The sequence below is a fragment of the Apus apus genome, chromosome 6 (assembly GCF_020740795.1).
Source record: "Apus apus isolate bApuApu2 chromosome 6, bApuApu2.pri.cur, whole genome shotgun sequence".
In the NCBI taxonomy this organism is placed as follows: Eukaryota; Metazoa; Chordata; class Aves; order Apodiformes; family Apodidae; genus Apus; species Apus apus.
In genome coordinates this window covers 34,676,380-34,703,094 of record NC_067287.1, presented here as the reverse complement: position 1 = coordinate 34,703,094, position 26,715 = coordinate 34,676,380, and the positions used below count along the sequence as shown (strand labels likewise).

The following is a 26,715-nucleotide window of genomic DNA, read 5'->3' as shown; positions in this document are numbered from 1 at the left end:
GAGTAAAAACAAGCCAGTTCTGCTATGCAATATTGACACACGTGCTGATTTCAGTAGAGCCATGGCAATTAGAAATCTGGTCCATTACACTTAATACTGCCAGTAGAGCTGCTCCAGAGTCACATGGGTGTCAGCTGGTTTGCCTGTACTACTAGAGAAAAAAAATAGTACAGCTCTGGGAACTGTCCCCACCATACAATCATGTTCTTCATGTGAAATATTCTGATAAGATTTTAAAAGACATTTTTCTTGTGGTTTTTGGTGGTTTTTTTCAGATTCTCAGTAAAACACAACTGTTGCACTTGTATTTCACATTTTGTTTTGAGGATTTGCATTTTATTGCCTTGGAAGTATGAAAAATTAGGTAATATTTAGGTTCAATATTTGCCTGAGCTTGCAGAGACAGGCCTGAGACAAATGCTCTTAGTTTCATTCCTTTGTGAGAGATACACTAGTGCTATGTGCTGAGCAAGAATGAGAGGGAAGGTGCTTTGGGGCAGTCCAGAAAGTGATGCAACAGTTACACCAAGAAAGGGGTGAAGATTTTTTTTCTGTGACATTATGTGAGTTGTGGACAAGGTTCAGAGAGGGTTTTAAGGAAGGTAATCAAGACAAATGGGAGAGCTGAACATTTAGTGTGCTGTGAAAAAGTAATATGATCTGAACATGCTTTAGATTCATCCAGAAGAAGATGAAAAGATATGCAAGTATCAGACAGAAGAACTAAAAAAAAATATTGAAGTTTTAAGTGTTTATTCAGCCTTGATTTGGGGCTGTGCCTGCAGTCTGCACATACTGTTTGATAAGCTTAATAAAATAGAGTTTAGGCAACCAATTATTTAATTACAATAAGTTTTTTTTGCTCTCTGTTTATGCACAAACACCTCTTCTCCACAAGATAAATTGTGAGCAGCTCAAACTCAGCTCAAAGTACCCATATTCTGAGTACAGGAAGAACTGGATTACTACTCACTTCTAAAACAGATAGGAGATTACCTATCCCTTTCAGCCAACAGCTCATCAGCCTGCTCCAACTCTCCTGGTTACTGGCATTGCTGTTTGTGATGAGCTTTTGGTAAGAGTAGACAGTGCATTTAATATGTGCCATAAAAACCCTGAAGCACGGACTTACACCAGTGAATTAAAATGCAGAATAAACTCTACTCAATTTCACTGTTGCTCTTTGTGAAAAGTGCCCACCACACAACTTTGTCTACACTTTAAGCTCAGACCCTCAAATCCCTCTCTTCCACTGGAATTATTTGGCTTGGTCTCTTCCTGGCCATTTAACTTAAAGAGCCTTAAATGGCTCTTCCTGGCCATTTAACTTTTTGCATAATGAACTATGTTCAATGACACACAGAGGCTGACAAGGAGTAGCTAAAGGAAACATCTTGCACACTAATATCAAAGATGGACGAGGATTAATACTATAAGCAGTACCCTGGCAGTTTCATTTCAAGTATGTTGACAACTGGAGACTTGCTGATAAATTTTCACACCTCACCTGTTTCTCTCACTGCCTTTCAGAAACACATGAGACAAGGCTTACAAGATGATGGCAATTCTTTTCGGCATCTTGAAAACACAAACAGTATGTCTGCACTGCAGCCTAACCCACTTATAACACAGTGTTTCAGAACTGGTGACAAACACTGCACTTAGACTCTCCTGCCATTGACATGTGCTCTAGAAAGACTCATGCCTTCAGACATAGGGGAAAAAAAAAACTATAACCTTCAAGAAAACCAGAGCTGCACTAAGAGCATCAACATTGTGGCAAGAAGAAACTGCTCCCAGCACATACATGCAGGCCACACTGTCCCATTTTTTACTCCACTCCTCACCATAGAAAGACAGATAAGAACCTGCTCCAGGAAGGAAAAGAAGGAACAAAACCTATGGCTTCATCATGGCTGTGCAGTGTCACCAGATAAACCTGGTGCTTGAAAACTTCAAGTAGCTGAGATCAGCACTTTTCTTGGCTGAAGAGGAATGATGAAATAATTATTCTTGCAACAAACACTAGATAAAGTGAAGATGGTATTTACCAGCTCTTTGTGTTTTTTTCCACTTTAGCCATTCAAATAACCAAAAGCTGTCTGCACCCATTATACAAAAACCCTCCTCTGATCAACTCATGGCAGGGGGTCAGTGGCCAATCCAGGGATCAGTATTTCTTTGCAGCTGTGCTGCAAATGTGACTATTCTCTAAACAACCTCAATAAAACATTTCACCAAAGCAGAGCCATGAACCCTCAAACCAGGTGAGCATGTGGTGAGTGATAGACAAGTGATCAGCAGATGTTGCAGAGGACATGCTTAGCAACCATGAACCCTACATCTGCAGTGTGAGACAAGAAAAAATGCCACATCTTAAATTTAGCTTGCAGCGTTTGTACTTAGCAGCACCAGCTTTTAGATAGCTCAGCTCATACTGCTGAAAGAACGCTTCCTACAGAACACAGACACCTGCACAAAAAAGTTGGCAAAAATCCCAACGGGTATTTATTTTCACGTAAGTTTCCACCTCAGTGCCATAAACACCTTCACTGTACAGCCCAGGAAATGTACACATTTCTCTTTGTTTAAAATACCATAAAAATATGTAACACATGTACATGCAGACATAGGAGGAGTCCTGTAAAACTATTTGGTTTTGTTTGAACAAGCCACAGAGAATCATTAAGCAATCCATCCTAGTAAAATCAAGATGTACGGCAATTCCAGTACTCTGGAATGACTGATACAAGAGCAACAAAACCAGAAAACCAACCTTTTGGTGTCTTTGTCAGTCACAGGATATTTCAATTCAGGCTTCCACAATCTGAAACAAAGCAGAAGCTCTTAGTTAGTGGCAGCTATTAAAGGAAATAGGCTCTCATTCTATTAAATTAATTAAAAACTCATGAATTGCAGCATGTGATTAACAAAAGGCCTTCTTTCTCTGCTTTTCGTAACATGCTCAAAGTTACACTAAATTGTCCTTTCCAGTGACTAGAACCTGTCTTGCTAGCATAGCTTACAACCCTTCATATGCTTCAGACCACATCCCAGCAAAGAGCCCGTGCCTTCAAAATGCCTGTTCTCATACAAAGCAGTTATCCACGGAAAAGCAGATTCCACTGAAACACAGGCTACGCTGATGGCTTCTGTTAGGATCAAAGTTTCACAGAAACAACTGAACTTCTTATTCCTTTACAGAAAGGAGAAGATCTGCTGGCAGAAGACCTTTCATGTATCTCAATTCACTGGGGACGATTCACCAAAAATTACAAAAGATTGTAACAGGAACAACCAAAAGTACAAGGAGTCAGTAAACGAAGCACATAGATCATGTGACTTCATTTACTAAAAGCTTCTTTAGAATCATAGAATCATCCTGGTTGGAAGAGACCTTGAAGATCATCAAGTCCAACCATAACCTCCAACCCCCTACCATAACCTAATTTACCCATTCAGTGCCTCTTTCCAAGAATACCAAACAGTAAAAATTACGTGCTTACAATCTGAAAGGGTAATAAAACACTGGAACAGTTTGCCCAGGGAGGTGGTTGAATTTCCATCCCTGTAAGTGTTTAAGAGACATACAGATGTGGTGCTTAAGAATATGGCTTAAGCATTGGGCTTGGTAGAGTTAGGCTATGGTTGGACTCTATGATCTTAAAGGTCTTTCCCAACCAGAATGATTCTGTGATTCTGTGACTTATATATTGAGTATCATGTAACTTAGTATCATGTACCAGTGAAAAGCTGCAATGGTGAAGGGCTGCTGAGCAATCACAGGGGAGAATTCTCTCTGGTGCTACAGCTGTTTATTGCAAGACCTCTGACATACCTTTACCTACTTCATGCTTTAGTTACTACCCTATCTTACCATGACTGTAATACTGCAACAGCATAAATGAGGAGTAATTACTGCTTTGCAAATCCTGGGAAAGGCTGGGCAGGGGAGAAGCACCTATAAAGTGCAAATTGTTGGTATTTACGAGTTGCATTACATTACCCAAGAAGGAGAGAGAAACAGATTTCCATTCCCAGCTTCAAGCAAACAGCCAGCAGAGCATTTTCCAGTACTACCACCCCCACTCAGCATGCACCCTGCCTGCAGAATTAACTTCTGCCAGAATGGGGGTAACAAAAATCACAACTGAACAAAGCTACTTTGTACTTTGAGTCAACTTTTCTTTGTCATACTGTACCCATGAGCACAGGGATTGCACTGAAAGTGATGGAGTCTTGTCTGTGTCTTTATGAAACTTAGAAATTAAGCATTTCCTTTGACAGAAAGGAAGTGAAGGGCAAATTCAGTGTCTTGCCAAAGCAAACATAAAGCACTGGCTAAATCATGGCAGAAATAAGGATCCCATCCCTATTTCCTGCTTTTGAGCATGGGGCAACTTTCTGAAAGCAAAAATAAAAGAAGTCTGTATTGCACACTGCAAGCTTGACTGAGGATAAATACAGAGGTGTAACGTCTGCCTGACTATTTCTTCTTTCCTCCCAATACCAGAAAATAAAAAGTCAGCTCTCACAACACGCTGGCCAGGCGTGTTCCCTATTTATCTTTGGTTAATTCCATATGTCTGAGAAGAAAATCAGCTCTAAGCAGGTTAGACGTGCTAAATGAGATTGTCTAAGGCCCCACCCTCAGGTGCAGTGTCACGCACCAAACATTTGGCATTCTTTCAGAAGATGCTACTTGCCCAGACACTGCTAATAATGGTCAGCAAAAGACAACCATCCAACAACTCGTATATAATATTTGCTTCTCGAGCAAACCCCACTCAGCACCTCCTTATTTCCGAGGAGCTCCCAGCCCATATTCAAAGCAAGAGATGAGTAGGGATGTTACCAGCAGGACCCCTTTTACAGAGTTTCTGATGAGCACGTGACAGACAAGCGCACAACCCTGGCACTACCAGCAAGCAGAGCTTCCTGCACCTTTATGGTCTGGTCCACAATGCTTACTCCTTGAGAGACTCTAAGATTACTCCTAAAATCTTGGTTCATGATAAAGAGAAACAGACTTGTTGCTAGAAAGAGAATATGGCTGTGAAACACCGATGAGACATCAATTTCTTTTCCTGCTACAGTTGCACTTGGTGCTTTAGGAACATAGAGATTTTCACAATCACAGCCCTGGCTCACAGAGCCTGTGGTGAACAGCCAGGACATGTTTAGGAAAAGGCTACTAAAAATGAAGTATTGTGCCAATTGCTTCACTCTGAGAAAAAACAATTAGCACTGCTACATCTTGGCATTTTGTCTTCTCAATACTTTTTGGCCCATAAAAACAGGAGTTGTCTTTAAAGAACATGCCTATATTGAGTAATTTATCCACCTGTAACTACAGTGGCATTTGCTAATGCTGTCAGCTTTTATGACAGACTCCTGCAAGGAGTCACACTAACAGATCTGGTTAGCAAAGTCTTTCACTAATGCCTTTCCAGTAATATGCAGTAGGAAAACAAAGTCCAGTATTTCCCATCTTTCAGACTACGCCAGCCCCAAGAGAAGGGGATGTGCTCTGAAGACAGCTGTGTGTATCCAAAATACCCATGGGCACAGTTAGACACATCAAGATCTTCCAACATCCTGGCTATGTTTCATTTCAGGAGATGGAGCTGGTTTGGCTGAAAGAGAAAACTGTTTGAAAATCTGAAGGCAGGAGATGGATTGGGCAGTGATGATGAAATGACAAAATCCAACTATTCCAACAGAAGGAAGGAGTGAGTCCAGAAGATTAAGGGTAGTGAATTGCAAACACAGATGTTTGAAGAATGTTAAGAGGGGACTGATGTGTCCACTGAAACAGATTAAACTACAATTTTTGTGTTACGTTCAAAAAAACTGCACAAAACCAAGACAAAACCCCAGAACAAATTAACCACAACCTGAAGATAAGCAAAGGACCACCATAACAAGAAAGAGGATGACAACCAAACTAGAAACCTGTCAGTCTAACTCAAGATTCCTGAAACAAATCAATCAATACCCAAAAGATGATTGGATGATCAAAATCAGCAAATCTGCTTCTGTAAAGAATAAACCAAGACACAGTGGTCTAATCTAGTGTTCTGCTACAGTATAGCATATTTACTGGAAAAAAAGGCAGCAGAGACATGCTACACTCTTTTTGAATGGGTTCTCAGAGGGGTCAGTCTGAGACTCCCTGCTTTTCAATATTTTGTGTGACTACCTAGAAGAAAACATTGAGCCAAAAGAATTTTCATGTATTCAATAAGGTCTAAAATCTTCCAGAATCAACGTCATGAGGCTCAATGATGCAAAGTGCTGTAGTACTGCTGATAGAGGCAGCAAAACAAAGATGTTTTGGCACACAGCTCCATCCACCAACTTCTGAGTCTAAGCCCCAGTACACAACTTTGCCGAGGAGGAGCCAGAGTGCAAACCCACATTCTTTTCTGCTGTTGCTGACTCTTAGGTGGAGGCAAGTCACACCCCGCAAAAAAGCCAAGTGAACAACTGGCTGCTCAGCTTCCACAGTCATATTTTCCGGGACTCTTCTGTCAGAGCTATCAATCTAGTACTGTTAAGTGCTGTCTGCAGCACAGACATGCCTTAACACAGGAGATAATCCTCCAACATATCAAGTCAGTAGTTGTTTAACATGTCTGTAAGATTTGCAAAGGAGATTTAAACTAATCTAACTAAATTAGGAAACTACTGAAGCTGCACACCGTCTTCACTGGACAGTCAAAAAGAATCAGGTAACCAGGACAAGGATACCTCAGGGAACTTACCTCCACAACCAAGGTCTGCATTGTACCTCTTGCAACTCCTTTCAGCCTTGTGCATTTAGCTTTCTTTGATCTGCCCACTGCACATAATGGACAGACCAAGATTTTTTGCTTCTTGGCCTGCCTGCATGTGATGAAGCTGAGCAGCAGGAGTTGTGGATGTACTCCAAAGGCCTCATCCCTGAAAATACACTAGGCTACTTCACACTTTGGACAGAGGTTCACATTTGAACCTACTGTTGCAGCCTGCTCACAGCAGTCTGTGTGAAGGGAGAACAAATTAATCTTTAAACAGCCAGAAGTTTCGAAGTCCACTTTATCTCTAATTGCAGTAAGACTCTTCCTCATCTGCTATGGTATTTTTGATAGCCTCTCTTACTTTGTCTTGTGAAATTAAAAGTTTAATGAGTTCTAAAAACCTCAGAATATTTTACACGTGAAAAATGACCTCAGGCTCAGAACTGAAGAGGGAGTAACGTAACAGATCTGTGGGGTATCTTCCCTGCTGTGCACAAAAAGGAGCAGATACACGTTCAATAACGTTAATGGAAGCTGAGAGCCTTGTTTCCCAGGAGCTATGCAGAGCACGTACCCTTTCAATTTTCATCTCCTGGTTTCAGGAACAGGAATTCACAGCAAAAGTACATTGTTCACTGTTGGTACTTCTGTAGCGACAGACCCTCAAACCTTCTCTTTGCTTCTTTGAATGTTATCCTTTTGACATTTTTTAATGCTTAAACACATTTTCAAAGGTGCAACTCAACACACTGCAATGGTACCTACCAACAGTGTGAGAAAATGTTAAAGAAAAAAAAAAAAGATTACTTTCAAGAGCAATCAGTGTTGCTCTAACACTGCTTCTATTCAAGTAAATTCTTTATCCTCCCAGGACAAGGCACTTCTGTTAGCATGAACCTTACAATTCTGAATTGCTTCCTATTGTCATTCACAATGTCTTCCTCATAGCAATTCTGATTTCCAGGGAGTTTATCCAGGATCTATGCAGCTGCAAGTAAAATCAAACTACATCTTTTTATTACCTGCTCCGCCAATTTTCAGAAGCCTTCTGCAAGGAAAGAATTGTCTCAAACTTTTTTCTTCTGCCATGAGATTTCATATTCAAAAGTCTTACTCCTAGTTCAGATATATCAGCACAGCTCTACCAAAATGCCATGGAATGCCACTGATTCATAGTAGCTAAGGATCTGTCTTGGACACGTCTCAGGGATCAACAACCTGAGTTTTTCCTTTCTCTGTGCTGATGAAAACATGCTTGAAAAGTGTATTTGGCTTGTTCTGCTGCCAGAGTATCTACCTGTTCTTATTATCTCCCTAAAACAAACCCTTGAGTGTTTCTTCTGCTACTCTCACAACTCTGGTCCTGAGCCCACAAGAACAATGGGAGCCTGACCACTAGTTGCCAACCACATAACCACAGTCAGTCCTACCAAACACACCTTTTCAAGAGGATGCATTAAGTCAGCAGTTTCCCTCAGTCTTATGAGTTCCTACTGTTCTGATGTTGAAACACCTCCTGGTCTACAGTCTTCACATTCATAGTTCTTCTGTGATATGGCAAAGGATTAATTATCCCAGTACAAAAGGGTAACTGAAGCACAGAGAGATTAAGTTATTTACTACAAGTTCCCAGGAAAATCTTTAACACCACGCTCAAATCTCAATTCAGATGACACCTCTGCTTTGTGCTGGCACCAAACACAGATCTGTGCCATGGTCTCAGCTGATGCTAAGGGTTCCTGTTGAAAACTACCATAGGCAGTTTCCTTTCAACAACAAGCAAATCAAAGAAGAGTATAATGCATATCTTCAGTAATACACAGGGGGTGAAAAACAGCAAACAAAACAAAACAACCCACAAAAAACCAAAACCCAATCAAACAAACAAACAAACAAAACAGCAGCCAAACTGCACTTACTTATAAAAATCTATTTCAATATAAGATGTCCATATCAGAAATCAATTAGAGTTCTTCTGGAGTTTCTGAGTGTCACGCACATGAAGAATTACTTCAGGGAAAGCATATTTCTTAATTACATAATGGATCAATTCTCTTTGTAGTAACCATAAAGATCTGAAGCACTCAAATGGGCTGATTTGGTAAATATGATTCTTGAATAATCTAAAACCACTCTGCCATTTTAGAGAAGAAAAAAAAAAGTTAAGAAGTTAATTAACTTTTCTGAGCAATTTACACTCCAGCTTCCTGATGCACAGGTTTTAATTATAAGATCACAGTGTCTTTCCACAGGACCTGCTCCACACTTTCAGAAATCAAAGCTACTCCAGGGATGAAGCAAAGGTGGTATCTCCAGGATGGCTCTCTCTGACACTACAACTCAAAGGCATCTAATTAAAACAAGGACAGGAGATGGGGACAGGAGTGTGCAGGTTTGAGCAAGATGGCCACAGAGTCAGAGCAGGATGTCCTAGACAAGTGTTTCTTTCCCAGCCTCTGGTCTCCTACCTGAATCTCTGTGCCCAGACTGCTCACAGAGGGTCAGAGCAGAGTGCTGACGACATCACAGGGAACCTAAGCAGCTTCCACTCAACATCTATAGATAGATTTACTTAGACTTTTACTTAGACTTGAAATATTTGTTGCACCTCTACAGTGTGAATGCACCTCCCCTTCACTACAGGGTTCTGAAATAGAAATTCATAAACCTGTGACACAGGAAGATAATTTAAGAACAGGGAATAGTCAGTATTTTCAGACAAGTCTTACACAGTTTGAAGAAAACAAAAATAATGAAGACATGTACTGAAAATACAGAAGATCTAAAACACTGAATGGCTGTTCCTAAATGGAGCAACAACCATACCATGCACTTAATGAGGCAGGACTTCTGTGGAAACAAGTAATAATGTGATCACCTAATTAAAGACTGCTTTATAATACATATGCAGAAGGCTGCCACAAAGACTGCACAAACACCCTTTATTCCAGTATTTCCTGAAATGAGCCATTTGACTCAGCAATGTTAAAAGGTTCCTTCAACAGCTTTTTCGGTCTGTGATACATCATCTACATGCAACTGAGGTCAAGTGCATTAAGAATCTGAGTAACATTTTGTGCTGCAACATGACAAAAGAAGCACTGTCTGAGCTGCAAAGGCTTACTAGCACTCAGTCTACTTCTACAGCCATGCTAGAAACATATGTGGAAGTGTACAGAACTTGGAATTTATTAACTAAGCTTTTAAAATAAGGAAGTTTTTTCCTCTGAATAAAATATATAAATTGGCAGCCTCCTAGTCCCCATATGAATGACAGTGGCATCACCAAAACAGCACATTAACAACACTAGCCAGTCTAAAAGTCAGTTGAGGAAGACAAGGACACACAGCAGGGGTTTCAGGGTGCCTCACTCAGAGACCTCAGTGACAAGTAACAACGGCAAACTGATTTAAATCTGGGCTAGAGATCCTGATTTTTACAGATTTATTTACTTTTAATTAGTGGCCACAAGCATCATTCTAATTTTAATAATACTTCCTTGGGAAGTGTCATTATCTCTATTGTATTTGTATTTCAGCCAAGGAAGAATGCACTTTCTCCTTTATTAAAAAGGGCTGACACTTGGTAACATAATTAATGAGCAGCTTTGAATGTGATCTTCTTTTAAAACCCTCTATTCATTATCAGAATTCTGTTTGTAATTACAGGTGTTGAGCAAAGAGCTTGTCCAGATACATGTCAAAAAGCTACATATATATAATTCACCTCCAGTTTTTTTCCAATGTAGAGTTTTTCAAAGGTTCGAGGGATTTTCAAAATGGAGGGGTTAGATTTAATGAGGGCTGGTCACTCAAAGCAGACCACTATGACAACTATTCTTATGAGCAAAAAAGGAAACCAGGCTCTGACACAGCATGCTGTGTTTCTTGAAAATCATCCTTAATCACGCAAGCAGCCCTACACAACTCAGTAGGTCCTACAACACATAACCATTTGTAAAACTAGGATGTACCAACCACAGGGCTCAAGGGATCCCATGCAATGATTCTGCTGACACTTTCTGGTTCTAGAACTGTCCCTTTGACAGCATATTTTCTTCAAAAGATACAAGGAAAGCACCTGGGAGCAAGAAAGTACAGCTGCAGCATTAAGTAAATTAGATTAAACTTGTCAAAACTCTAAACAATGTGTCGATTTGAGATAGAGAAGGTGTCCAACAGGGCACACAATGTTAACCTAACCACACAGACAGAGGCCACTTGAAGAAATTCTATTCAGGATCCACATTAAAGAGAGTAGAGGGTTTATGCAAGCTGCATATGTTCCAATCTTCAATATTTGGGTGTACATGTATATATGTCTGTATGTATATATATTCACACTGTAATTACAAAAACTTTTTTCCAAAAAAAATAAGAGATAGGAAAGCACATGGAAAAGGAAAGGCAGACAGGACACAAAAATCTGAAGAATACATATATTGAAAATAAATCACCCTACTCAATTATAGTAGATTCTCCAAGTATTTTCTGAGCACTGGCTCCTACAAGCACAAGACTGCCACTGAATCATAAGGACCACTTCCACTCTGTAAGGCGAAACCAAGAGCATTCCTGATTTGACCCTTCATGCCAAGTCAATCTATACCTGCAAAGCATGTAGCCATGGTCCCACTTTTAAAGAGGATTGAGGGGGGGTTAATCCTGTATCACAGTAACTCTGACATTGAGTCCTCCTGCAGCAACCGAAGTACACACTCTGTCAGGATAATGCCCTGTGCTGGCTGCCAAGGACTGAATCAACCTAATCAGCAGTGTGCTGTTGCATGCTGATGTTGACACTTTAGGGAATCACAAAATATTCAGTTCAACTCATTAATCCTTTAATACTGCTTCCCATCAATCATAAAGCTGACTGTAATTGCACGTTTCAAAAAGCAACAATAAGATTATTAACAGAGCAATGCAGAGGACAGCACAAGAAGAAAAGGACTTCAGATTGCAAATAATTTATATGCAAAACCTGTACTAATGGCTGCAATTTCCTCATATGCATCAATGTCAAACCATAGGTAGAATGACCTGTATGTGGTCCACAGTAAGCCACCATGGCTGCAAGAGCACACTACAAGCATTAATCATTTTCTAGATGCAATACCAGTCCCTAAATTTAGATACAGACACCTCACACTACAAAGGCTAAGTCCAGAAACTCTACTGCTGACCATTCAGTTGCTGGACATGTTCCAGCTGCACACCTCTGGTGACCCCCTGCCTCCATCAGCTGACTCTAACCCTGATGAACAGTCCCCACAACATATGGGAGCTGCAGAAAACTCGACTGTGAACCTGCAGTCTCCTTGCACCCTCCCACACTTGTAGATAGCTATCTGCTACATACACCAAGCATACAATTCTGCAGAAAAGAATGTGCTGTTTCTTACTGGTAAGTCCCATCATCCAGTTTGCAGTTCCTATTTGCACTATACTGGCTTTATGTTTCAGGATTTCTCTCCTGTTCACCCCACCCAATTTACTGCACAGCATTTTACAAACTCTCAACAATGCAGGTAAATCACTTGATACCATCATCCTTCCATCATTCTTCTTGAATAACATTTGTGAGACATACACTGGCTTTGGGTAGCTGGACACCTCTGGCCAAGACAAATAGGACACTCAGACAAGAACCTGTAAAGTCTCAACTTATTTGAAAACGATATAGATCAAATAAGTACATGCTCTTCTGTTCACATCTCAGGATTTTTCCTATGTCACCCTCCTTATCTGGAATCCTACCCACACACACTGACCCCAGGAGTACTGTAGATAAATGGCCCCAGCATAAAATCATGGAGTACATCAGGAGGCACATGTGCTGTCAGCTAACTCTGGTATGGCTGTTTACTCAACCAGTTAATGTCAGTGCTCAAAATCAGCTGTCTTTGGCTAGGATTGTCTCTGCTCAAGTACCCGCTGTCATCCATTTGGACAAAGTGCTCTTTGTCCACTCTTCCAGATTTTCTCCTCCAGATTTCAATCCTCAGCAGGTTGCTGCAAATAAAACACTATCCTCACTGTCTCCTTGCAATCCTCAAGTACCTTTCTCCTACACCACTTAACTGTAGCAATGTGCTGGTGTAAGCCCAGCTACTGTTACCCTGTTCTGCACTTTTTCCTACTGTTTCCAGGGGTCCCAAGGAATGTGTAAGCCAAATGCTGTAACATCAAAGGGGTACCATCATCACAACCAAACAGATAAAGCACAGGAATCTCCTGGGTTGGTTTTCTTCCTCACATTCCCCTTGATTTCTCTTCTATTCAGACATCTCAACTGTTGCACCTTGCAAAGCTCGAGATACAAACACCCACAGTTCAATACAAAGATGGCTTTCCCCATCAGCTGAATGCAAAGTTCCTCCATCTGTGGCCCTCAGGCAGACACAGGATGACACTTGAGAGGCAAGTTTTCTGTGCTAAAGCCCTACAGATAACACTGTATAGCCATAATTATCTCACATAGGACTATGGAAGGAAGAGCATTCATTAGAGCAGATTTCCAAGCAACTATCAGCAAACAGCACTCAAGTCAAATGCAGTCACGGTTACACACATGGGTACCTTGAGTTGATGATGTCTTTAAGGCTAGAGCCTATTTGGCACTGCTCCCAGCTCAAAGGAAAATACGTAATGGCAATTGAACCAAAGAACTGGGTAATTCTGCCTGAAGGAGAAAACATTTGGTAAAGGGTGAATCAAAAGCCAGAACATCCCAGCAAGAGAAAGCTCTGTCACCTGCTGTTACCTGCAAGTGACTCAAGCATTGTGAACTGATCTTGTTAAACAAGATCCTAGCCTAGGTGCAGCAGGGGAAGCCAGCATAGCAGGGCAGCGCCCAGCATTGCTGCAGCGGAACAACATGGTCCTGCAGGCAAGCACAACAACCAGCCACGCATCCTGCACACGAGGCTTAGTCATCTGGTCACAGCCTCTCTATTAGCTTTCCTTGACATTTGCTCAGCAAGTACCAGCCTTAAGACAAAGCATAGAACCAAAGCACAAATTCCCAACTGGGAGCACAAATCAAAAATGAAACAAGGCAAATGAGACAAAGACAATACACGTCACCATCCCCATCAATGAACACCATTTTCACTTCTCCTTTTCTTGAAGAATAAGAGATGGCTCAATAAAAAAAGAATCCATGGTTGCTGGGGGTTTTATTCATTTCCACATTTTACCTTTACAGAAAAACCACTCTCCTTATCTTACCCAGGAATAACTCCAACAATATGAACTGACAGCTTTGGTTTTACCATTCATACCTGTTCAGGACAGCAGTTCTGGTTCCCATCCAACGCTTAAATATTCACCTATATATTCTGTCCCTGTCAATCTCTGAATCATTTTAATTATTCAGTAATCTGCTACAACAAGGACTTCTTTTAGACAAGATCTGCTTAACATGGAATACACAGAATTCATTTCTGTAAAGGATTTATTTTCTTGTCAGATCAGAAAATAAATGGATAAAATTACTCGTTTTAGTGGTTGTGTTACACCAATTCTTTTGAACTCTTAGCTTTAGGTTAGAAATTTTTAACAACGTGGTAACAGCTGGTCAGACCACAGAATGCAAATAACTAATCACCTTTCAAAAAAACCCCACACCTTCAAATATCCAGGCCCTTCTGAAAAGAATACCAGGATCCACAGTACTAGTTGTATCCAAAATAAGATCTGGAACAGGGGATTATAACCATATTCTTTGACCACACTTAATTCTTCAAGCAAAACCTAAGAAATTTCTGCAACCAAGAAGGGAAAAGCTAAACCTTGCTGCACGGAGAGGATCTTTTCCTTGCATACATCTAGTCTGAATACTTCACAACTGATCAGCTGAGGAGACAATACATGTACATATACACAGGCACACCTCAAAATAAAGCAGTGCTCTCTGCAGAACCACAAGCTGGATATCCTCCCTGGTCCTCCCTTTCCAGATGCCTGGAAAACTTTGTGGATTTATAAGAGCAGAGACCACAGCTGTCCAGTTAAACACACAACAGCAGCTTTTGGATGACTACCAAATACATCTTCACTCAGGCCATGGAAAGCTGTCCTGAACCCCAGCGTGGGGCTGGACCTATCCCGAGATCCTCCACCTCCATTGCACTGCAGAGCTGCTCAGGCACAAAGCCATGGAAAGGCATCAGCTCCGTGCTGCAGGGACAGCCTCCCAAAGGGAAATAAAAGCCAAAAGGTGACTCTAACCTAACAGCTCTCTGGTGGTGCAGAATGCTCATGGAAGAACTATGCAGCTTTTGTTAAAAAATATTAAATAAATCTCCTTTTCTTCTGGGGCTTTGTGGATAATTTTACCTTGCAAGCAAAAGACTTATTTTTTTCTTTCAAATATTTTTAGGCAATTTAAATCAAATAGCTATCTTCCTATTAAAAACATATTATTGACTGAGTCATATGGGTAATATTTAATAATTATTAATACATTTAACACAACAAAAAATGTCTACTGGATTTTGTCCTTTCATTGCAAATACCTCACCTTCAGCTTCCAGAGCCTTGCCCACCTACTGAAGTAGATGCTCCATAGCAAGCAGCTAAACTTTCCAATTACCTAGAATTGCAGGAAAGCATATGCATATAAATTATGCTCTATAACAGGCAGAGAAGGAGCCTATAAATTACATGTGCAATTTCCAAAACACAGATTATGTTCAACATGAAACATTTTGACTAGAGCCGAGGAAGAAAAACTGGAATAACTACAGTACTCATTCAAACTGTGTGCTACAGAGGAAAATAAACTTACAAAGGACAATCTGTTTGACAATAATATGACCTCCAATATTGTTTTCCACCAATATGCAGGGGAAAAAAACATAATTCTATTTGTTATTATATTTAAAACAATGTCTGTGCTTTCAAGTGTCCTTGGGAAAAGGTGCACAACATACTCCTTTTTTCTGCAAAGGCCATGGGGAAAAATAAAATTAAGTATCTCAGTACTTCCTGCATCACTGTCACGTTGTAACCAAGAAGACTAATTAACTGGGTAAACTCTGCAGCTGTCATAAAAATATCACTTTTCTTGTTTGCTTTTTCAGAATAGGTTTTTACTGCATTTTTACCCATTTAAAACTTTCAAGCAAATATCAGAGGATAATTTTTTTTATAAAACTAGTTTTATACAGATAGAAAAAAAGCAACCGTGGGAACACACTCTTTGCACTTCTGTCTTGAGTGCAGATTACAACAGGTAAAGTCTTGGAAAAATGTATTACTTGGATAAAGCAGCAAAAAAAGCTTTCTATTTTGGCTCTAGTCTCCTTATTTTTCAGGGTTGTTTTTCTTGGACCAGCAATAAAGGCTGAGATTTTCTGAATTTCAAAATGTTTGCAAACAATGTTCAAGTAGTTCCACTGAAAGAAAGACAAATTTGCAAAAACTAAAAAAAGTCATCCCCAGTTAAATTTTGCTGGTGAAACTTTGCCATCCTTTTCAACCCACCAGAAATGTTTGTATTATTCAAGCCATCCTCATTATGGCACATAAATCAGTTTCAGCAACAATTCTGTACTGTATCTTTTAATTAAGATGTTTCTTAATAATGGTAAGATCCTGTTGCCACAGAAAGAATTTATATTACTAGATAAATTTTAAAATACTATTTTTGAAACTTGTCTATCAGACACAAATGTTTCAGATTCTCTTCTAAATTAGCTTCTATAACAACATGACAAACTGTGAAAACATTCCCAACCATTTCAGTGTTGCGTACATCAGATGCAGCAAAAATGCTATTCACATGCTCTCCTTTAGCCTGCTTTTTGCACACAAAATTTAAACATGTATAGTTTTCAGGATCTTTGTTTTCTATTTTATGTACTGTTCCTGACAATTATTCCTTAGATCTCAAGTTTCCCCAATGGAAATCCCTCCATTTCTTTATCAAACGTACCACAGTTTTAAAAGAAGATTCTGTGTTCAAACCATTAAAGGATTTTCTTTTGCAAACAGCAAGCTTCTGGGGAAAACACTTTGTTCACTCCTTCTGTTCTTCTCATTTTGTTGTTGATAATACTTAATTCACCACAAAGAGATGTTTGACAAGTGTCTTGTCCTCTACCCCAAATAAATATTTGGCAACTAGAAAAGGCATCAGTACTTTGGTGTTTTGGTTTGGTTTTTTCCCCATGAGAATTCGCAGTGTATTATCCAGTAGCAATCCTCATTAGCTTAAAGAAAAAAAAAAAAAAAAAATTCCATGCAGAACAATAGTAGGGTGGCAGAGATGGCCATAACTCCTGATCAGCCTTCTTTTTTATGGATTTCTATCAGGTCAACACTATACAAGGACAAGTCAGGGGATTCCACCCAGACAACAGGAAGGAAACAGCAGGAAAAACTCAATATGCCTCAGAGGAATCCCTGCAAAGATGGGAACCTGACCACAGCTTTCCTTTCCATTCTCAAATGGGAATCAATATCTAGAAAGATAAGACATCTTAGAAGTGCATGTATTTGCCTTATATTTTATAGATTTAAGTGTTACATCTTTTACATTCTCTGCTTTTCTGGCACACACAGGGTTTTTGCCTCTGTTGTATACTACAATCTCACTGTTGGGACAGCTGGGTTATTCTGTTTCGTAGTAATTTCTTAATCCTTCCTTCATTTTCTCATTGGCGCAGCCATTGTTAGCCAGTTCAGCCAACCACAGGATATTACAGCATCTTCATTCCATTTATTCTCCATTATCAAAATGGTATTTCAGAAGTACACAATAAAAGTATTTAAAAGGAACAACAGACATTTGAAAAGATACAGTTAAACACAGGTACTGGCACAATGTCACACTACCATTCCGCCTCATCTCCTAGCCATGAGAAGTGCACCACATATGGCATATCACCTGTTTCCAGACACGGTTTACACTTTCAAATGTTCTTCCTAGTATGTTACTCTTTATGAGCTTTGATTTCATTTGAGGTGTTATTTGAGAAGCCTCTAAGTGGACCAGTACAAACTGGTTTAACTCTCTGTTCCCAAAAGTCATACTGACATTGGTGTTTTCCTAGCCTCCTCCCCATACCTGCAGCATATGCCTCCAAAACTAAAAGAAAAACAAAAGGCAAAGCAGTGCTACTTGCTACTGTTGACACCTACATGATCTCAAACACAGCGCCTACAACACAAGTAATTCACTACCTTTCAGAGTCCTTCTCACAACTGTACCCAGCTGCCTCCATGCCACCAAGTCACTCTTGTAGAAGAACACACCAGAGCCAAGTCCTGTGTGACAGAATCCTACGGTGACTGCTCTGATCACAGAGCCTAGAAGCACATTTGGCACTGCATACCAGAAGCTCTGTAGCTGCCATAGTGCAGCATTTGTTCACAAGCAAATTGCCTTCATGTCTCAGTTAATATCCCCACTTCTGGGTCTTGGACCACAGCAGGGATCTCTGCATCATACAGCATGCCACTTCACTAGTTACGTACGGTCACCCAAATAAAGTTTATATACAGAAGAAGGGCTAAACCTGGCTTTCCAGGGTTCAGGTGAAATTCAGTGTCCTACTTATTAGAGCAGAACTCCCAAGCCTTGGCTTTTATTCTTTCACAGAAAATCAGTGCAACAGAAATATAGTTCGCTGTTAAAGCACGCAGACTGTTAAATAGCACTTGTCCTTATTGAACTCAATTTGCAAAATCCCAAATCCAGTTTTACAACTGATTTTAAATGCATCTGTCATCCAAGTGGGCAACATCTGCTGCACATTGCTAAGACCTGCTTCTGCTCTACAGAACGGGAGTCTCTTACTGCTGCTGCCCACTTTGCAGCTGGGTTGGTCTTGACCAACACACTACCACATGGCATGTTGTACGAGCAGAACTAGTTATGTCAGTGCAAAGCAAAGCCCAGCAATAACCCAGTCACACACAGGACTCTTCACTAGTCCTCCCTGCAAATGTGACGCCTCATCTAGCTCCTGCTGCCATGAAAATAACCATAAGGGGATTAAAGCACAGATGCCTCACTGCTTTTCCCTCCACACCCTTAAAATCTAACTATCAGGCTGGCCTCATTTATACACACACCCCTTCAAAAACAACAATAAAAACCTTCCCTTTTTTACCAGCTTATATAATACCCTGGTTACATCAAGAGTTTCAGACAAGTCTGTGATTCAAAGATCCTGGAGAACTAGAAGCAATGATTGAAGGGGAAAACTCTCCCTTTCAAGTGCAGATAATATGGCAACTGATTTAAACTAACATAAACTTAATTAGACCCTGTAATAGTTAGGTTAAAACATCATGAGTGTCCTCTTTGGGTGTCCAGGGCTGTCTGGCATACTTAGTCTAATGAGCATCATTCATTACTCTTTGACCTCTCTTTTCACGAGTGCCCAGCCATGTGCTATGCTTCCCGGCCTGTGGGAATGACAGGACATGGGGCCATTCCACAGGACAGAACCAAAAAAACAAAGCTATGGGAAAGAGGTGAGTGGCGTAGGGAGAGAGCATGGCAAAAGCCCAAGAAACAGAACAACACAGAAAGGAAAAATAAAAAAAAAATTATGCAGAATGGAAACAACTCCTGAAGGTCCTCTGATAAGAAAGCCTTTCAGTAAAAAGATGTGCCACCAGGATTAACTTGAGACAATGCCTGGGTGTGGTACAGTGTGGTGAGCAGCTGGTACAACATCATACTTCATTACCCACCAACACTAATGTGAACACCTTGCATCTGGTCCTCAGTCATTTTAGAGCAGAGTTTGCAGTTCTGTTATTAACACAGGAGTTGTTGCAACCTACTTCTCTAGAAGTGCCACTACCCGTAGACGTAAATGTTCAGCACTTCTGAAAGCAAGACCAGCGAGGAACAGCTCTGATCAGCTCAGGGGAGAAACTACTTCTGTAGGTCTTGCAAGGTAGCTATCCTCCTTCAAGGGAAGGAGTACACCTGCAGCTTTGGGACAACAGAAAGCCAACACTTCAATGATATGTGGGGATAGCAGGGAAGGGTACTCAGCAACTCTAGCTTCTACACTATACCTCCCTCACTTCCTCCCCAAATAACTCTGGGTGAATCGACCCTTGTTCTACTTTGTTGTCAGCCATCCAGAACAACAATTTACATCTCACCACAGATCTGCATGTTGTCTAGCCTTGACACCCTTCTTTACAGCATGTAGATGCTGCTACAGCACAAACACTGTTATGGCAAGGATGCTCACCTTCCAGCATCAATGTAAGCTACGTGAAAGCCTAAGTCCCGGTTTCAGGAGTCACTTAAACATTTCTCAGCCTTTGCTGCAACTCAGCAGGGTCCTCCTGACATCTCTCTGCAGACACTAAGATATCCGCAGAGCTACTTAACTTCTCTTATACTGTCTGAATGAAAAAGGGAAAGCTGTGTTTTAGGAGCTAAGCAGCATCTCCAAACCCAGTAAGAAAAGTAATAAATAAAAATGTACCCTGGAACATAAACAAACATATTCTAAACACTGATAAAGTTTGGGTTTTGCTGCCCTCAGTGACCTTCTGTCCTAAATCAGCTGGTGAAATCTTGACTTATTTTATTCTCTGTTCTTTTGGCTTTCAGAAAGTTCTGACAGTCCCATTACCATTGCCTAGTTTATACCCTCCTCATAGAGACAAATACTACTTTTGGTTCTTCTTAATTGTGTATGCAGTTTTCATTACCACCAGAAGGCACTTCAGAGGGATTACCAATAATTTCTGTAATCTCAACAGACACACTGCTTTCTTTTCCACTCCATTTAGGAAAGGAAAAAGAAGTATCAATTAACAATTCTCAACTATTCTTCAGCTTCCCCCCCAGGAACTGTATTATTGTCTCATTGACAGTAACATTTATGTCCTTAAACCAAATTAAGATTTGGCTTCATAGATTATAGCTTCAAGATCAGAATATCAGAGACCCAAAGGAAATTAGTTAACTCCTTGGAAAATAAATCGTCTCACAAATTTGGGATACACATCTGGCACAGTCCTGTCAGTCTTAGTCAATATCATAAAAATCTACAAACATGTTTATCAGTAGAGGACTATCTGTGCAGACACACAGTTTTGTATTTATGGTCTCAGTAATACCCTGAAGGATTGCAAGTCAGTAGTTCTATAACGCACCCTTGTAAGAAATCCCCTAATATTCTCAGACTATCACCCAGGATGGGAGAAGAAACCTACCACTCAGTCAGTCCTAAATACTGTCTTTTTAAACAGGTAAGATGCACTTCTGGCTTTGCAGTGGCAGAAGTTATATACATGGGGTTTCAGTCTTTCAAAACTTATTTAACTGTGCAAACAAACACAAAATCCCTAAACCAATGAGTGGAACTCATCAGTCATTATTTCTGCAGGAACCAGACCCACAGTAAAAAGGCAGGGAAACAAAGTAACTGTATCTTAACTGAAATAAGTAATTCATAGTTGGAAAGCAGCAGCAATCCAGAAACTGCAATATAGGAATGAAGAATTAATTGATGAAAATGTAATTAATTTAGGATCGTGACACTTTAAAATTATGTTTTACCATTCACAGAAGACCACTTTAAGTGCCTGCAGGACACATTTTTTATCATAATATGATTAGTATTAGTGAAAATAAATGTATCATCCTGTTAAGAAAAGGTCAATGGGATACAACAACTTCCCAAGGGCGAAAATAAAATGCTATCAGTCCATTTTTTTTTTAATACTAAACATGTCATGAAGCCACAGACAAAATCAAGACCTCACTAGAGTCATGTGCTGCTTCTTAAATACTTTAAGCACTTCTGTTCTGAAAAGTTTCTCATTTAAAGATACCAAAGACACCCCTGCCCTCCCAAGGTGAACAGCACAGCTCCCAGCAGCACCTGCCTAAGGGGGAAAGACAGGGAGAAGTCCTCATACCCAAGCACCTCCCAAACCACAAAAGCTCACTGCCATACACCACAGCTGCTGCCTGGGGCAACAGCCAAATGCTACACATTTAGGAAGTACCAATGTACATATTTTTAATTCTGACCCAAGCAACGTTATCAGGATCAGAAAGAGACCACACAGGAGAACTAATTAAACATCTCTACCCAGACACAGTTGTTTTGCTCTTGTTTTGTTGGGTTTTTTTTTCTTGGTTTGTCTGGTTTAGGTTTGCGTCTTTAATATTTATTTGTCTTTGCGTGTGACCCATCTATTCCAGTACAAGGCAAAGGACATATCAATCTTTTGAGCAGTAATAACACAGGACAGCAGAAACAAACGAGCATTTTACTCCCAAAGAATGTACTAATACCGAGAAAAGCAAAGTGCTCCTGGCTGAAATCCAGTAATTGAAGCAAACAGACCCTTTGTAGTTAACCAACAGGACACAATGTTGCCTGTGGGAAGCCCTTTAAAACAAAGTTTAGATCTACTCCAACTCCGTTTCTCACTCACACAGCCAGATGCGAAACAAGTATTTCTAGAGAATTATCCCTGTGATACTTCCCCAATACAGAGGAGCAACGTGATTTGTTCAGGAAATAGGCTATGGTAGATTTCCTAAAAGCCCAATTTGCCATGCCCATGAAGCATTCAGCTCCAGGACCCACATCTCTTGGGCTGAACCCCACCAGGACCCATGTGAACAGGGTCATTTTAACTACAACACCTGCCAGTTTTGGTCTTGAGGAGACAGAAAAGAACTTTGGGCAGGGACAGATGTGGCATTAAGGCGCCTGACATAGCCTTTAGAACTGTCTCAAACTGCAACATGTAAAAGAAAGCACAGAACAGCACCAGAGAAAAAATGGGAACTAATTTTGACTGATCAGAACCTACCAGATAAAATTTATGGGGTCAGCAAGATTTCTGCTCTGTTAGCAGTGGTGGGCACACAAATGCCATGTTCCTATGTTCACTTGCCATGTTAATTTGTTAAGGGACACCAGCAAGAGACCACAGATCAGACCTGGCAAAAAGCCCAATTGCAGTAATGCAGTCAAATGCAGAGATTATTGTGAAAGCAATAAATCTTACTAGTATTCTGATAATAGTCGTAAATGAAAGGTGCTTTTCATCTCCAGCACTTTTTAAGAGCTTCTGAAAGACACCTTTAAAGAAATACATTTTGTAGCCTAAGCATTCCCAGAGTAGATTCCCAAGGAGGTACTGAGACACATTCAGAAGCCAGTATTGCTCCTCTATTCTTCTCCTAGGCCCACACACTTTCCACAACCTACGCTGCTGAAGTCAGCCTTCACCAGAGAGAAGGGATTTAACCTTGGCACAAGCTAAAACAAGAGCCAGCAGCTTGATCTTTGTAAAACTGTTTGTCACTCACAGACTGGCCAGAGGAATAAAAAAGTAACCTATGATCAGCAGATGTGTTCTGCTGCTGAGAAGAATAGCTGCAGTGCAGAAACAGCTATTTTGGTCACGATTTGCGTGCAGGCCCCATGGTTGCTCAGCAGCTGAACTGTTAAATATCAGAAAAAAAACTCTGCCTCTTCCTGGCTTTTCTGTTATCTTCTGTTGACCCATTTGGGCTTGTGTGCCTTGTCAGCAAAAATGGTACAGCACTTTCCCTGGCACCTAAAATTTACTCTTTGCTGGGTCAAGAACATCACACAGAGGAATCCCTTTTAACAAGCGGATACAGCATTAAAAGATAGGAGAAGAAAAAACAATACTGCTTCAGAAAGCTACTCTGCTAGTTTTGGACACCCACTAGTGACTCCTTGCTGTATTATGTAAACATAATTATTCTTTAACAACTTACAGCAAATGCCCCAAAACAAAATGGTAGCAGAAAGTGAGCTGGGATAGAGGGAGGACCTGCACACCTTCTTTACTCTGTTGCACTCAAAGTCAATGCTAGAACTCAAATTGATGGTTGCACAAGACACCAGAGCTGGCCACTCTCAGCACATCTGATCTTTGTCATCAGTTTTCTTTCAAAAGGCCATGGTTTTCACAGAGAACTAGAATCACAGAATGATTTAGGTCAGACAGTCCTCTGGCAGTCTCTAGTCCAAGCACCTATACCAAACAGTCCACCCAGACCTTATCCAGTTGAGCTTAGAATACCTCCAGGACTGAGGCGTCTACAAACCTTTCAGCAGTCGCTGTCACCCTGTTTGACCACCCTCATAGTACAAAAGTTGGTATCTACTTGGAATTTCCCCTGTTGCAATTTGTATCCTTTGCCACAGCCCTTTCATCATGCACTTCAGTAGAGAGATTGGCAGCACCTTTTCTATACCCTCCCTACCCACAAGCTAGCTAAAGGCAGCAATGAGACTCCCATATAGCCTCCCCTCTTCCAGATGGAAGAAAAACATTTCTCTATGTCTCTCCTCTTATCTAGTTGCCCCCTTAATCACCCTCCACTGGACTCATTTCAGTACACATCAGTATTGTTCCTACACTCAGGAATCTCAAAAGACATAACATCCTAGGTGTCAGCTCTCATGCTCAGCTGTGACTCCAGAGATCACCTGAAGGGTGGACTGTACCATACTTCAGCTAAAAAAACATGCACTTGTGTGCAGTGAGACATGAAAGCCTTATTAATTCTGCTCTTTACAGGAACTGCAGAGTGGAGCTCCCAAAGACAGGGAAAAGATGCCCACCAGAAATTCTGTTTTACTTTCTGTTGAACCTTTGCTCTTAACTCACTTTGCAAGCCAGGCCTCTGCTCCCATCATGAACTATTTTGGAGATTCCACTGTGTTTCTTCTGTCTTGAAAGCTCACCTACATACACCCTGATATTACGTCTCAACAAAAGCATGTACTTTAAGGGTACAAGCTCCAGTTTAGAGCTAAATATTACTGGGAAACAGCACAATAGCTTCCAATGACACACTCTACCACTGTTGTGGAATTTCCTGGAGCTGCTGTGGGACAGGTGGATTTCAGGTCTCTCAGCACTGCCTGCTGCGACAGACTGTACTTCTCACACAGAAGGGAGCAACCATTTCAGCTCCTAGCAGAGGGACTCTCTACCAAGAGGACAACATAATAAAATTTCCCTAAGTGACTCAGAAATCTGAGGTCAAGCAAAAGGGAAAACTCTCACAAGGTTTTGCAAAAAAACTTGAGTCTCTGTGCAGCAAGACCATCTAAATGGCTGGAGAGGTTGGTCTAGTGTCATGCTAAATCAAAGTCTGAAAGAGGAACACGTCACATATTTCTGATTCCTCACTGCAAGTGACTGCAACCCTCTAAAAATAAAGTAAGTTGCTCAGCAGCCACAACATCTTTAATCACTAGCATCATTGGTCAGACTGACACTGTCAAACCTAAGCATCCCAACAGGCTGTACCAGACTTTTCAGGACAACTGCTCAAACTTGCACACAAGAACTAGACAGACGCTGCTGGCAAGTATCTGACCTACTGCATATGGGCAAGTTTAGTCTAAGTCTGCAGAGAAGGCCTAGTAACACCAGAGGGTATAAACAACAGCATATATTCCTTATCTGCCTGTGACAAGTTACATAGCCCATGCAATCGAGAGACATCACTGGTTTATGTCAGCAGAGAATGCCCTTGATTGTTACCTGACACATGTAATCATGGCCAGCTACTGCAAGGCCCTGAAACTGTTCTGTCACACAGGTGAACACATCTTCCAACAATTACAGGTTGGACCAAGTAAATTTGTTGTCAGTTCATTCACTCATCCATATCAGTTTTTCAAGTCTTTTAATTTCCCTCCCCAAACTGCCATAGACAATAAGAGGGACCAATTATTAGCTGAGGTGCCAGCCTGTGGGTGCTGCTAGTAACCAATGCTGTTCCAAAGGCTGAAACGCAAACACTTGCTCTAAAATGGAGAGCTGGACTTCAATTGTGAAGTTCCTGTGGCTGTATATTCATGGAACAGCTAGTTACACTGCTAAAGACTGAGGCAAAGTTGAAAAGATGAATAATGAAAACAATTACTCACAAATGGCTTATTAAAAAACAGAAGAACAAGCATCAAGATCTGTTATTTACAGAGGACTGTTTCAGCACCTCCACTTCAAAGTGCCAGGGTAGAGTCTCCAGGTTTGCCTCTGCACAGGTGGACAGTTTCCCAAATGTTGCACTGAAGCTGCACCTTTGCTATTCCTGTTTCTCTGTGTTTCCAGGACTACTCCATACAGCTTCCAGAACAGTGCAAAAATTCATTTTGAAAAGATAAACCAATAATTAACTCTTCATGTTAGAGGGATGTATTTCCTTCAGAAAACTGTGCACTCAATATGGCTGACAGTGTTGCTGCTTTACCATACAAACCACTTGAAGACAGAATTATTGCAAAGCAGGCTGGAATGCTCTCCTGGAGATCACTTGTCGGTTCTCCTCAAGGAGCAGGAAGAAGGGGGAGCGGAGAGCCATGCCCTGTGCAGAGCCACAGCAGAGGCATGACTGCCCAGAGCAAACTGCTGCTTTCCACAGCATCCCAGTGGACCAGAATGGTTCTCTGCAGAGAGCACTGCAGGATCAGCATCTCTATCCATAAAGGTGTATCCCCATGGCACTGAGACAGGATTCCTGCACAACTAGGAAGCCAGCTCCCACTAAAGAAAAGCTAGTGGCATGCAGGGACGCAACCTTAAATGTAACTGTGTCTCTAGAGCAGAAGATAGGTGCACACTAGGATTTAGCAACACTGACCAAGCATCTCACCTCCCAGCACTTCCAGTAAGAGCATTTGTAGACACCAAGATTGTTTGCAATTATGTTTAACTATTTGTTAAACACACTTATATATATAGATAGATATAAAAAGCAGCTGGAAATCACCTATACATTTTTAAATGCTGCAACAAAACCATAAGTAAGATTTCAAGTGGCAGCAGCAAAATCTCGTTTCTCCTTTTGAGATGGCAGTTCTCACCATGGAGATCCAACCCCAGATTATAGACTGCTAGGAATTATTTTTTTTAATCTGATATAATC

General features: G+C 40.8%; 1 protein-coding gene across 14 annotated transcripts in view; it reads right to left on the bottom strand.

The window, feature by feature from the left end:
• Positions 1–26,715, bottom strand: part of MAP2 (microtubule associated protein 2) — a 225,961-nt gene that overhangs the window by 176,344 nt on the left and 22,902 nt on the right. For all 14 annotated transcript variants that reach the window (XM_051623956.1, XM_051623970.1, XM_051623954.1 and 11 more), the window contains one exon: positions 2,777–2,827. The gene's annotated coding sequence lies outside the window, so the exon portion shown is untranslated. Of the gene's footprint in view, positions 1–2,776; positions 2,828–26,715 lie in introns of those variants that run through there.